Source organism: Pectinophora gossypiella, chromosome 17 (genome assembly GCF_024362695.1).
Source record: "Pectinophora gossypiella chromosome 17, ilPecGoss1.1, whole genome shotgun sequence".
In the NCBI taxonomy this organism is placed as follows: domain Eukaryota; kingdom Metazoa; phylum Arthropoda; class Insecta; order Lepidoptera; family Gelechiidae; genus Pectinophora; species Pectinophora gossypiella.
The window spans coordinates 10,536,933-10,549,755 of NC_065420.1; the positions used below are offsets into that span (position 1 = coordinate 10,536,933).

The following is a 12,823-nucleotide window of genomic DNA, read 5'->3' on the forward strand; positions in this document are numbered from 1 at the left end:
TTTCCCGACGACCCGATTACCATAGAGGCAGCCAAACTCGGGGCACCAAACACTTCAGGACCCCGATACCAGCCCCGCCGGCGTGGTCGACGATTTCCCTCAATACTGATTGAGGGTTATCGCTATCGACCTACTAGGGTCGATTATTTCTTTAAAATATTTTCCTCTCAGACGACGCCCTGAGCAGAGCCCTGAAAAGAATAAAATAAGTAAAGTTAAAAATTATTAAAATCATAACTAAATGTACTTAAAATTAAAATCAAAATGATTAAAATGAACCATAGGGAAGGCCCGTGCCCCAGCATTGGGGACGTTAATGGCCTGATGATGATGATGATGATAATTATTAAAATGAGAACCCCTTTCCGGCACGGGCACAGAGAGATGTCTCTCACAGCAATGCCATCCAACATTTAATAAGTCCGACATTTTTCTATGACGTCACAGTGTGCTTTTTCATAGAAATTCCATACTCATTTCATTTGCCTACTTAGTTGGAAACTAGCCGATTGTGGAGGATTGTGTGAAAGGATTCAATACAAAGATGACGAGTGACAGAGAGGGATAGAAGAGTAGTACATATTGTGCCGACCCCGCTTAGTAGAGTGGGATAGGGACAGGAGGATATATAAGACTTTATGTTCCTACCTACACACAATGACACAAAAAATTGCGGTTTCATACAAACTTTCGCTCCTCATTTGTCCGCCCTAGTAGTCAATGACATCCGAGACAGCAATAAGAGAACGACATAAAATATCAAGATACCCATAACAGTGGATTGTGATGTGCACTTGTTCGCAAAAAAAGTCGAACTAGCGCTTCGGCGACGCGACGCGCCGCGCAGAGCCCTTCGCAGCACGGTATAATTTCATTCAACCTTGCAATGTCCTTACCCAAAAAAGTCCAGTCTTAAGTGATTTCAACAATGTCCCCCTCGGGAATCGAACCCGGACCTCCAGATCGTGAGCCCAGCGCTCTAACCACTAGACAACAAAAGCTGTCAACAACACAACACAACAACAACAACGTTAGATGTGCGCTGACCATGTGTATATGTCGCAATACAAAACCGCCGCAATACAAAATGGCCCTGTTTTTGAAAACAGCTAGCCGTAATGTAATACAGCGGATTATACAATCCGACTGCGACATATACACGAGGAATCCTGATTGACAAGCATCTAATCTTCTGTCACCGCACGTGGCCATTATATTGATTTATAATTGACGCATTGTTTTCCACCGTAATTACTACTAATTAACATAGGAAATTATTCAGAAAAATCGTATATAAGTTAGAGCAGGAATCAAACGCACTATTCTAAGGATTTTGAGGAAGATTTCAACATGTCTCGAGTTGTGGTGAGTATCTTTTAGACTATCTCATATAAGTACCTCTAGAAACAAGAAGATAAGAGTTTTAACCGATTATGACGAAGCTAAACGGAGGGTTTTGTGTACGTCTTACGGTTATGTATGTACGTCTGTTTCCTCCTTACTTCTAAAACACTTATCAGAATTAAACAAATGCGGTGACTTTATCTCATATTCTTCATACACAGCAAAAGAAATGAAACCAGAAGGTGAGAGTTTTATCCGATTATGATGAAGCTAAACATACTTATTGAATCTTTTTTGCATTGGCAACGTTTTTAAGTTTGTTCTTGAGTCATTTGATACAAATTTAACAGGAGAGTGTTCCTTTTATTCAACCAACATACGTCACTTTATACTATATTGCAGTCTGTATATTATTTATTACCCTTTATCAAAGGTTGCCTGGAAGAGACTGCTTTAAACGATTAGGTCGGCTTTCCTAAGCTTTTTCCTTTAAATACCTATAATGCTGTACAATAAATTGTTCATTCATTCATTCCTATTATTAATGTTCATGTTATAAAATAATTATTAATTACTATAAGAACAATGTTATTTGTAGAGGAAATAAATATTTATTTTACTTATTTTTTTTATTCAACTGTGACATGGCTACGTGAACAAATGAGTTACAAATGAAGTTATCGTTTTCACAGTTTCTGGTATGCCTGCTGATGCTGGCGAGCGCGGTGGTCTCCCTGGACCTGCCTGGGGGACTGAAGCCCCCAGTTGACCTGCCCAAAACGCCAGACTCCTCCAAACTGGCGGACACCCCTAAAGTTCCCGACACCAAGGACCTCCCAAATTTAGGGAGAAAGTAACCCCAACGAACGATATTTTACTTCTGATTATGATGATGCGTTGCATATGATCCTGACTGATATATAAATGAAAATCTTTTCAAGAATAGTTGATGTTCTTGAATGTTTCCATCTAATTCCCCCTCACTATTGGCGATTATGGATGCGCACGATCACATCCGATTGTAAGCGATCATAGACGATACACGGCGAATACAGCCGAGTATGCCTCTACACGATTCTGCTCGTCTGCAAACGCCAATTGTGTACAGATGGTTAAAAAGGCTACATGCAATATTTAAAAATATTGCTTTTTGATATTTGTTGGCATTGCGCGCTTACTTTTATATGCGCAAATGTCAAATTGCAATATTGCTTTTTAGATAAGTTGCTTCGATGTCGCCTTTTTAATCCTCCCAAGGCGCACGAGGTTCTCTGAAAAACTTGTCAAGTAAAGGATTAAGTCTATCTGAATTTTACCAAGTTATTATTGTCACTTTGATTTATCATCTTTGTGTGACATGGCTTTTATTTGTTTTGCACAGATGGTGCTAATATGGCTCGAGTAAAATGTAGATACGGGTAAAGATGGTAATTTGCATGACAACCGAATTGAGATTATAGTTATAAGAGTATCGATGTTGTTTTTGTGATTTGGCATTGCCAATGTGGTCGAAATAGGTGGAGCCATATTGTTGTAAGGACCATAGGTTTAGGGCGTTTTAGGTAATAGGACTATAAAACGGGGAAAGTATAGGCTTTATATATCGCTGGATAAGGACTTAGACCACAGATCCGTAAATGAAATGCTTGTTAGTTTGTAGTATTGACAAGAGCCTTTGTCGAGATATTGATACAAATATCAAGAGAACCTTAAGATGAGGGTTTGGCAAATACTTGTTCATGACGCATCATATATCAGGAGTAATTGAAGATTCCTATACGTACACCATTGCATACCGATTCTTGGTACGATTTGATATCGGATTGATAGTTTGCCATAAGGGAGCCGTCTAGGTATCGACACGATGGGTATGCAATGGTACACGCATTGAAGTATCCAACTAAAACCAAAGCAATCACGGCAAATTATAGATTAAGATAACAATTAACTGTTAATGAAGCATAATAAAACGGCTGCAGCTGATATTTGTCGTTTTAATTCCACCATGGGAAAATAAATTAGTCTTTTTAGGCGACTCTGAAACCGGTTTACCGCCAATCGCGTTAGTGCGCGCCATTTTATGAGAATCGCCTTACTCTCATTCGATTCAAAACACGAACTAATTTCTTTTTGTCTTCGTATACCAACAAATGATATGTCATTAGATAAATAATCATTGTCTACTGGTGCAGTTGTGTTCATTTTAAGCAACTGTTCTCTATAAATACACAATTGTTTATTACATAAACGGAACATATAATATAACACAGGGATACAAATTAAACAATCGTACAAAACGCGGCCTTATTGTTAAGGTAGCAATTTCTTTCAGGGAAACTTTAGCATCTATCAATTATAATCGACACCTGCTTTACTGCACAAAAGAAAATGTAATTGTCAGCATGCAAAAGAAATGTAATTAAAAGGAAAATTGGCGGCCTTATCGCTTCAAGCGATTATTTCCAGGTAACCAGAGGGAAGCTGAAACCACGAGCTGTATATGAGATGACTACCATACCCACTGTTGACCTATCTATCTATATTTTTACTGTATTTTTTTTACTTTACTATCATATTGTTTGACTTTGCGTAATACCTATTCTGATGAAATGAGACTCTTCGCCAATATGTATGGTTGGTATCTGGCCTTCATAGTTTTATCATCATAGTCAGAGGAGACGTTATATAGAATGTAATATAGATTATATAGAGGTCTTAGTGACATCTTAACGAAAATTTTGGGGATATTTCCTCCGATGATTCTTTTTAAAATTATTTTCAGTTCCATACTTTCGCGACGGAAAATTTCACTTGATATCAACTCGGAATCATGGTCTGGATCACCCATCAAAGTTTTCGTTACGATGTCATTAATAACAGATCGTCATTCATCATTTTGTCGTTCATTGTCAACAGTGGCTGCAAGTTGTCTTTGATTACTTGTGGCTATACCCACCCCATTAGGGATTACGGGCGTGAGTTTATGTATGTATGTCATTAACACCCTGTATACAATCTATATTAGATTCTATATACTTAACTTCTCCTTATAGTGAGAACCTTGTACGCGATGAATTCCGGGTAAAAACTGAGATTTATATATTTTTTTTATTATATAATATGTAGTTCAGATACATACACATATTAAGATCTGCATATTATGCAATAATATTTACCGTACGTAAGTATAAGTAGCTAAGTACCTATTAATAATAATTACATTATGTGCAGTAAATTTTATGTTAAATTAGTATTTACCTAAGGTATTTTTTACACGTGTTGATACCATACATACTTACGAGTATTTCCACATATTCAAATAGATTTTGGTTTCCTGTTTGTTCCGTTTTGTGGTCAACTGAAGTAATAACAATTAATAATTAACAAAAGCATTATTGTAGGTATGTTATGAAAAATATAATTAAGTAATTAATCACTTATTTTGAATAAAATAATGATAATATAAAAATGAAATTGCTCACTTACATTTAAAGGTATATGCACAAATGTCAAATTGTAATAAAGCGTTTAGATGAATTGCCTTTTTAGAACCTCTCCGTCCCTCACCCTTCGTTCATTCGGAAATCAGAATCATTTATTCAACGTAATTATCATGTAAACTTGTTGAAGGTCAATGTAACATTTTTTAATTTACGTCATTTCGCAAGGTGTTATGGCTGAGGAGAAGAAATGACAAGAAACTGCAATGATAAACATTACAAGTTATTTAATAACTAGAGGAACACATACAATACCAGACATTTTTATTATTTAGGTAATCATTAATCTTATAATAGCTTTTTTATATAAAGTAAACTTTACATGAGCATATCTATATTTCCCTTATGGATGGACTCTATTATGTCGAAAAGAACACAGTCCCTCAATCAACTGCGATGTGGGATGACAATTATGAAGCCGAAGTTAAATCTTTACAGCTTACTAAAACTAGTACTACTACTTCCAAAAGTACTATTACAACTAAAGAGTAAAATAGAATATAAAAAAAAAATTGTTATTATAAAGGGACGTGTTTCCCTTTTTTCTTTAAGCTGGGCTATTTTCAGGTGTGTAGGGCGCAAGCGCAAGTGGTTAGGAGTTTTCCTTTCCTTCATCTTTTTCCTTTTCATATTTGTTTTGTTCCTTATTTTACATTCTGCAATTAATGTGTTTCCACAAAAGATCTACAAACAAAAACGAGACAATAACATCACTTTCTCACAAATCAGTTAAAACAAAGCAATAAAGAGACTGTAATACCTACCCAAAGGCGATAAACGTATACAGTCATGAGCAATATAATGTACCCACTTTAGGACTCTGTCGCACTAACATATTTGACATTTAGTGAGACTTACAGTTGAATTTGTCAAAAAAGTTAATGTGACATGGTACCAAAGTGTATACATATTAATGCTCGTGACCGTACAGTGTAGGTACTAAAGTTTTAATCTATTGCAATATCCTGCATCGCAGTTTAGTATTTTCGCGATGTTAACACATCGCAAGAGGATACGTCGAAGCAGAGTGTACGATGATTTATTTCTTCGCTGTAACGTGAAACATATAGGATTATTTGCAAAAAATAGCGATCGGCACATTGTTAATACCCGGAATAAAAATAAACTTGCTTTACAAGTCAGTCGATTACATAAGATTACTAAATCTTTTAAGGGGCAATGTATACGTTTTTACAATAAGATTCCCATTGACATTCAGAATTTGCCTTTCAACTGCTTTAAGACACTAGTTAAACAAAAACTTTACAAAAAAGGTTATTATAAAGTTAGTGATTATTTAGAAGATATGAATGCATGGGATTAACTGTCTGAGAACTGATATTAGGCAGCTAAATTAATCAATTGTATATCAATATTTTATGTTTATTTTTATTTTTTTAAAGAACGTCTAGGGCCCTGTGCCGAGGTTTTTCTTGCAGCTTCTTTTCCCCGGCTATACAGGTTGTGAGAAGCTGCAGTAGTTTTAGGCGGATGAGACGTTCGTTATGTAAAAATTGACGATTCAAAGTGTAACTACGTTACCTACTGAATAAAGATATTTTTGAATTTGAATTTGAATTTGATGAACAGTCGCACTGAAGATCATTGCAGTTTTGTTTATCGCCTTTAGGTATCACACTCCAAAAGGATGTTCGTCGAAATGGTCATAAGGTGGTGGTGGACGTCCTGAAATAAAAGGGCCTCACTCAGCAAAAGTCGCGGCGTGAACCACGATTTAAGGTGAAGCATGAACGTCTTGCAAATATGCATTTACTCATCATCATCATTAGCCCATTAACGTCCCCACTGCTGGGGCACGGGCCTTCCCTATGGATGGATAGGGAGATCGGGCCTTAAACCATCACGCGGGCCCAGTGCGGATTGATGCGTTTACTTACTTCCAAACCTATTTTGTTGCCAATGGTAACAGCGTTGGCGATGAATTACAATAACAAGTTTTCATTACTTACCGCCAGCTGTCTGTGTAAACATCCAAAATTTAAAAAACAATATCTTTTTAATAGTATTTGGTTAGTCTATAGGTGACAATTAATTTTGTGTTTGTATAAGTAGTCTTTGTTTTAAATTGTTTGAATATTTGAAGACTTGGTCAAATAACTTAATTTTCTATGGAAAAAAGTCTATTCATAAAATTGTTTTGAAGGAAATCTAAGGAAAATTACTAAGGATATTGTTCTATAAAACGAAAACATAATGTTAATATTTTATACCTAATAATTTTATACTAGTCTGATTCAAACGGCAGTTCTACCTGGAAAGTTTTCCGCGAGTCTTGAAAATTGGTGATTTTATAGAATTTGATCTGCTAGTTCCAAATTTTAAAAGATAATATTTCATCCGATCTGGTGGTCCCAGGTTCGAATCCCGGTAGGGACATATCACAACAATCACTTAGTAATCCCTAGTTTGGCTAGGACATTACAGGCTGATCACCTGATTGTCCGAAAGTAAGATGATCCGTGCTTCGGAAGGCACGTTAAGCCGTTGGTCCTGGTTACTACTTACTAACGTAAGTGAGTAATCGTTACATGAGCCATGTCAGGGGCCTTTGGCGGCTCAATAATAACCCTGACACCAGGGTTAATGAGGTTGGTAATTCACCTCACAACCCACACGATAAGAAGTAGAAGAAGAAGAAGAGTGTGAAAGAAAGAAAATAAATCGTTTAGACGAAGAAAAAACAGAATGAAAGTCACAATATTTGCTAAAATGGCTAAGCATTTATTAATACATTCGAAACATTTCGTCGACCGCTTATAAAACTACCCGCTTTACCATCTTAGTTTACGCACTACCCTCTTTTTCGCAGTTGGATAAATTGGAATTACGTGGCAGTTAGAGGGTAAAAATATATAAAATATTATTAAATTTATTATGATTAAAGAAATCAATTCTACTTCGTATTTTTATGGCACTTAACACAATGAAATAAATACACAAACAATATTGGCTAAACCGAAATGACTCAAGTCTTTACATCATCGAGTCATTTCTTGCCATTTCTTATTCTGTTGTCTGACTAACTTTCCATTCCTGCACCCTGACGTCCATCACGTTCCTTTAAATATTTATATGATTCACGATCATACGAAAACCCTTTGGTTGTGATAAACCCACGACACATTATTTCCGTAGTAGGTTCAGTGATTTTGGCTACCTAGTTGCATTGTAGGTTACACTTTCTGGACCCTTTGTAACCTTAACATCAAGGTATTACCGTTACATTTCGCTCGAAGTCTTTGCTAATTCGTCGATCGCTCGTTTATAAAAATGCTTTGCGGAAGGAGTCTTTGCTGATTCATCAGTTCCTCATTTGAGTAAAATTGGTTTCTTTCTACGAAATTGTTTGTGTATATCAGAACCTTCGAATATTTAAGAAAAGTCTACTCTGTGAAGTTATAAATAAGTAAATGGTCTTTAAGTCTTTGACCGCTGTTTTTTTGACTATATTGAGCTGGCTTTTCCTTCGCGGGTTGAAAGATCAGACAGGCAGTCGCTTGTGTAAAAACCGGACCTGTCAAATCTTCAGGTTAGGTAAGGATGTAGATAATTTCAAACATGCTGTAGGTCTAATAGTGTTCAAAGCGGTCGACCAATCGGATGTCCTCATCTTCTCCGGTCAGCACTGGGCTTGGTTGAAGAGTTGTCATTGGAAGGAGCGTCGGGGGCGTCCGGGGATGTGTCGTTGTTGAGGGGAGCGACAGTTGTCGTGGTCTCCTTCGTGTCGTCACCAGCCGTCGCCATGGCAACCAGCAGGCAAAGAACTAGGATGATCTGGAATTAGAGAAGCAGGAACAGAGTAAGAAAAGGATATTTTATACAGAAATATAAAAAAGAATCAACGGCTATACCCTTTCGAAATGTCTTGTCAAGATCAGAGCTAGGGCAGAGTGTAGAAACTAGAATCATCCAATAATGAAAAATAGTTATTTTTCACGGCTATACCCTTTCGAAACGTTTTGTCAAGATCAGAGCTAGGGCAGAGTGTAGAAACTAGAATCATCCAATAATGAAAAATAGTTAAAAATAGTTATTTTTCATTATTGGATGATTACTTGGATTTTGGATGATGATTCTCTTCTTTATCCTTATCTGAATAAGGAGATCCGTAGCTGCATTGTTGATATTCCAATATTGACACTTTAAGTGAAAACTTGGTGAATCCCAAGTAAGCGCCTCTTTGAAATATCACATGGTATATTTTTTGCTAACAAATCGCAACAGACAAGGTTGTCTCAAACTATGTAAAACATATTGAAAGAAATCAAGGTTTTAATGAAGAAAATCACATTAGAATGTGGATATCGATTTAGGTATGATGGTGTACAGTGTAGACAAACACATCAATCATTACATTTTATAACAAAACATTGCGTTCACACGTCCACATTCAGGTTCCATAACAAATAAAAAAAATAAGTAGACCTTTCTCTGGAAGTGAAGAAATTGGCCTTTGATAGACAAGAATGGAAAATGCTACACCGACAAGAGCGTGGCTCTGAAATTAGTGATGAGCCCTTTCTCTATAAACTAGAATAATGGAGATCGAACACTTCCATTCCAAATAGCTTCGGATTTAATAGAGTTTTTAAACAAAAAATACATTTTTTTTCGTTTTAAATCGGCTGCAGCTGCAAATCAGCGCCGTAATCTAGCTGCAGCTAGGCTGTGGCTTTTGCTGAGGTGTAACCGTTTCGGTATTATTTACAATTAAATTGTTAAGTACCATCACTAAACAATGTGTCAACATGTATTTTATTTGCCGAATATTTTTCTTTTCTTTTCCTCTTTCATCTTTTTATTCCAGGAAAACGGCACTGCAACTTTTCTCGAGAGGAAAATGGCGAAACATCCAATTCTTTTGTTGTTTGTCAATTACAGGAAAATATAAGTACCTATAATTGTTGTTGTTCTATTTTATGTACCTACATAAGTACATGCATATACCTAGTTACGTACGTACTTACTTCAGAACCCCGGCCCTGCCGGCATGGTCGACGATTAACCTCATTAAGCTTTTATCGCTACCCACTATGTACCCACCCACTAGGTCCACACCACGCTACGCCAAGCTAGGCTATGCGTTACGGCCCACGGCCCACTAGGGTCAATATAATCTTCTCCGACGACGCCCTGAGCCAAGGTTTGCGCCCAACTGGGCACCCTCAGGCCTGTTGTCTTAAATTTAATGCCATTAATCATAATATCCAATATTCTCCACATTGCACCTTAGGACGAATACCAAGAGTGGCTGAGGGTTGACTTATTGATGACTTTTGGCTTTATACTCCGAGAGAGAACCAGGCATGATTTTAATAAGTAATGCATTGTGACCATGTTTAAAAAGTAGCCAGAAATAACATCATTATTTAATTCTTACCGCTAATTTAGCCATTTTTCTTACAAGCTCGTGTGCTGTGGAACCAGGTTGAGTGATTCACTTTGACTCGCGCCACCACAGGACCTCCCATCCTTTATACTCTCATAAGACAAGCGTGATGGAAATAATGATTGAAATCATTAACAGGAAAATCATTATCCTATAATGACACTTCCTACGTAACAGGGCAGTCTGCTATTATCGGATTGAATTGCATTAAACCAATGTATCCACTAGATAACTTTGAAATTAAATTAAAAATATCATCATCAGCCCATTAACGTCCCCACTGCTGGGGCGCACGGGCCTTCCCTATGGATGGATAGGGAGATCGGGCCTTAAACCATCACGCGGGCCCAGTGCGGATTGATGGTTATTAACGACTGCTAATGCAGCCGGGACCAACGGCTTAACGTGTCTTCCGAAGCACGGAGGAGCTCGAGATGAATACTTTCTTTTTGTGGTCACCCATCCTATGACCGGCCTTTGCGAAAGTTGCTTAACTTCATATATATATTATTAAATTAATGTCTTTATTTGCAGGCAAACACGATTACACAAAGAAGAAATTTAAATCGAAAAAGTTCTGACTCGGACGGTACTTGAATTTTGAACTCGCAGCTCTTGTCAAACCGGGACGAGCGTGTTAACCGTTACACCACCGGGCAACAACACTCAACAACAACAAACGACAAGGGTTGCGGGTTTAAATTCCGTCCGAGTCAGATTTTTTTTTCGTTTTAGGTAAATATTCTCCTTGTGAGTTTCCCTAAGAATAGAATAGAAAAACAAGACAATTAAAAGTCGGATATTTTATCTTGTTTTTCTATGACGTCACAGCGTGCTTTTTCATACAAAAGTCATAGTAATTTCGTGTTTTGACGTTTAGTAAAAAACTAGCCTATTGCCCGCGCTGGCTTGCTTGCGCAACGCCTACTTTTTTAAATACTTATTTTCCATGGTGATTGTTCATCAAAACATGCTTATAATTTGCAATAAAATTTAACCTATGCTATGTAATTTGAATGCAATTTATAAGTTCAGTGATTTTTTAAGTCAAGTACCCTATTTATTTATATTGTGAACCTTAATTGTTCAAAATTTCATGTTTGTGATTTGTGTGGTAAATAAATAAATATATATTAACTGATTGTTATAAAAGCATCTCTCGTAAGTGGGTAAATATCAAAATGTCAAGTTTGGTGGCGAATTTTCATATTACACAAACACAACAACAAACAACAAGACAAAAAGACACCAACAACAACAAGTTACCTCGTAGCTAGAACTATCCTTTTTCATGTCGGAACCCTATTTTTCACGAAAAAATAATATGAAAGTCCGCCACCAACTTGGCACATTTTGATATTCACCCAAGTAGTACTATCTATCTAAGTTAAGTATTGTAATTGTCAGCCCTCAAACGTCACGGCTTTTTGGCGGGAGACGGGAACGGGACAGTTGCTTTCTTCATTGAATAATCGAAATAATTAATACGAAGTGGTGTTTTGTGGTTAATGATCGCATTAAGTTAGTCGGAAGACATTCGCGAGTGTTATTATATTGGAGTATTCAATAAACAAAGTGTATCTGCCTATTTTCGCTTCGTGCCAGGAAGCCGCTTCATAACTCAAAAGTTTATGCGGACTTTTGAGTTAATTCGTTTGGGGTTCGGAGTAGGAGTCTACTCCGAGGGTGGGGGCTTAGGTTTCATCATCATCACCTTTCATCATTTCATTAATCATCAAGAAAAAAAATACGTCAGACATCGCTGTATGGGCATAGTTCCCTTTGCCTTACCCTCCGGGGAAAACCAAAACAAAAAAAACAACAACAAAATCAAACGTCACACAGTTGCGCGTGTTGATAATGTCAATGTGTAGTATCTGTGTAAAACGAGGTTGTTTGTATGAAGTGTCCGGGGTGTGTACATGGGTTTAGCTGTAGGATCCTCCCACGGAAAATATAAAAAGTATAATCTACATTGTTGTAATTGTAATTAATTTCTTCTAATTAATTACATGGCGTAAGTAAATTAATTGGGTGTGTGCGTCAGTCGGGGTTCATCTATTAGATTTCACTGAGGCGTTAAAATGGCCACATGGAAGCAATTCATATAAGTAAGCAATATTGCAATTTGACATTTGCGCATATAAAAGTAAGTGCGCAATGCAAACAAATGTCAAATAGCAATATTGCTTTCTTAGCCATTTTAGCCCCCCTGACCTCATCAGTTTTTTTTAAATACCATACTACGACGAAATATAATAGAATAGAATATAAATGTTTTATTGCGACCATGTGTTTGTACAAATTGTGGTGTTATAAAAATACAGAAGTAAGTATTATAGTATCAACATGGACTCGGTAAGGGCACTGCAACTGGTAGAGAGGACAACATACTTAATTATTACTCAGTGATGCAATTTATATTTATCATACGTACTATATTTTAACAATATTATTGCACTTAGGTATATGTTTATATATTTATTATGATTTAAATAGTTCACAGACTGATCGATCTAGGTTTTTGATGTTAACACGAATTTTTATTTTAGCCCAATACATGTCCGGT

The 12,823-nt window shown here is 36.7% G+C and overlaps 2 long non-coding RNA genes across 2 annotated transcripts; one reads left to right on the top strand and one right to left on the bottom strand.

Annotated features, from left to right (window-relative positions):
* Nucleotides 1-1,195: 1,195 nt before the first annotated feature.
* LOC126374657 (uncharacterized) lies at nucleotides 1,196-3,327 on the top strand. Its single transcript, XR_007567468.1, has 2 exons — nucleotides 1,196-1,365; nucleotides 2,037-3,327. It is a non-coding gene; the product is annotated as an uncharacterized LOC126374657 (long non-coding RNA).
* Nucleotides 3,328-7,565: 4,238 nt separating this feature from the next.
* Nucleotides 7,566-10,382, bottom strand: LOC126374245 (uncharacterized). Its single transcript, XR_007567414.1, has 2 exons — nucleotides 10,246-10,382; nucleotides 7,566-8,639 (listed from the first exon to the last, which is right to left on the bottom strand). It is a non-coding gene; the product is annotated as an uncharacterized LOC126374245 (long non-coding RNA).
* Between the last annotated feature and the right edge of the window lie 2,441 nt (nucleotides 10,383-12,823).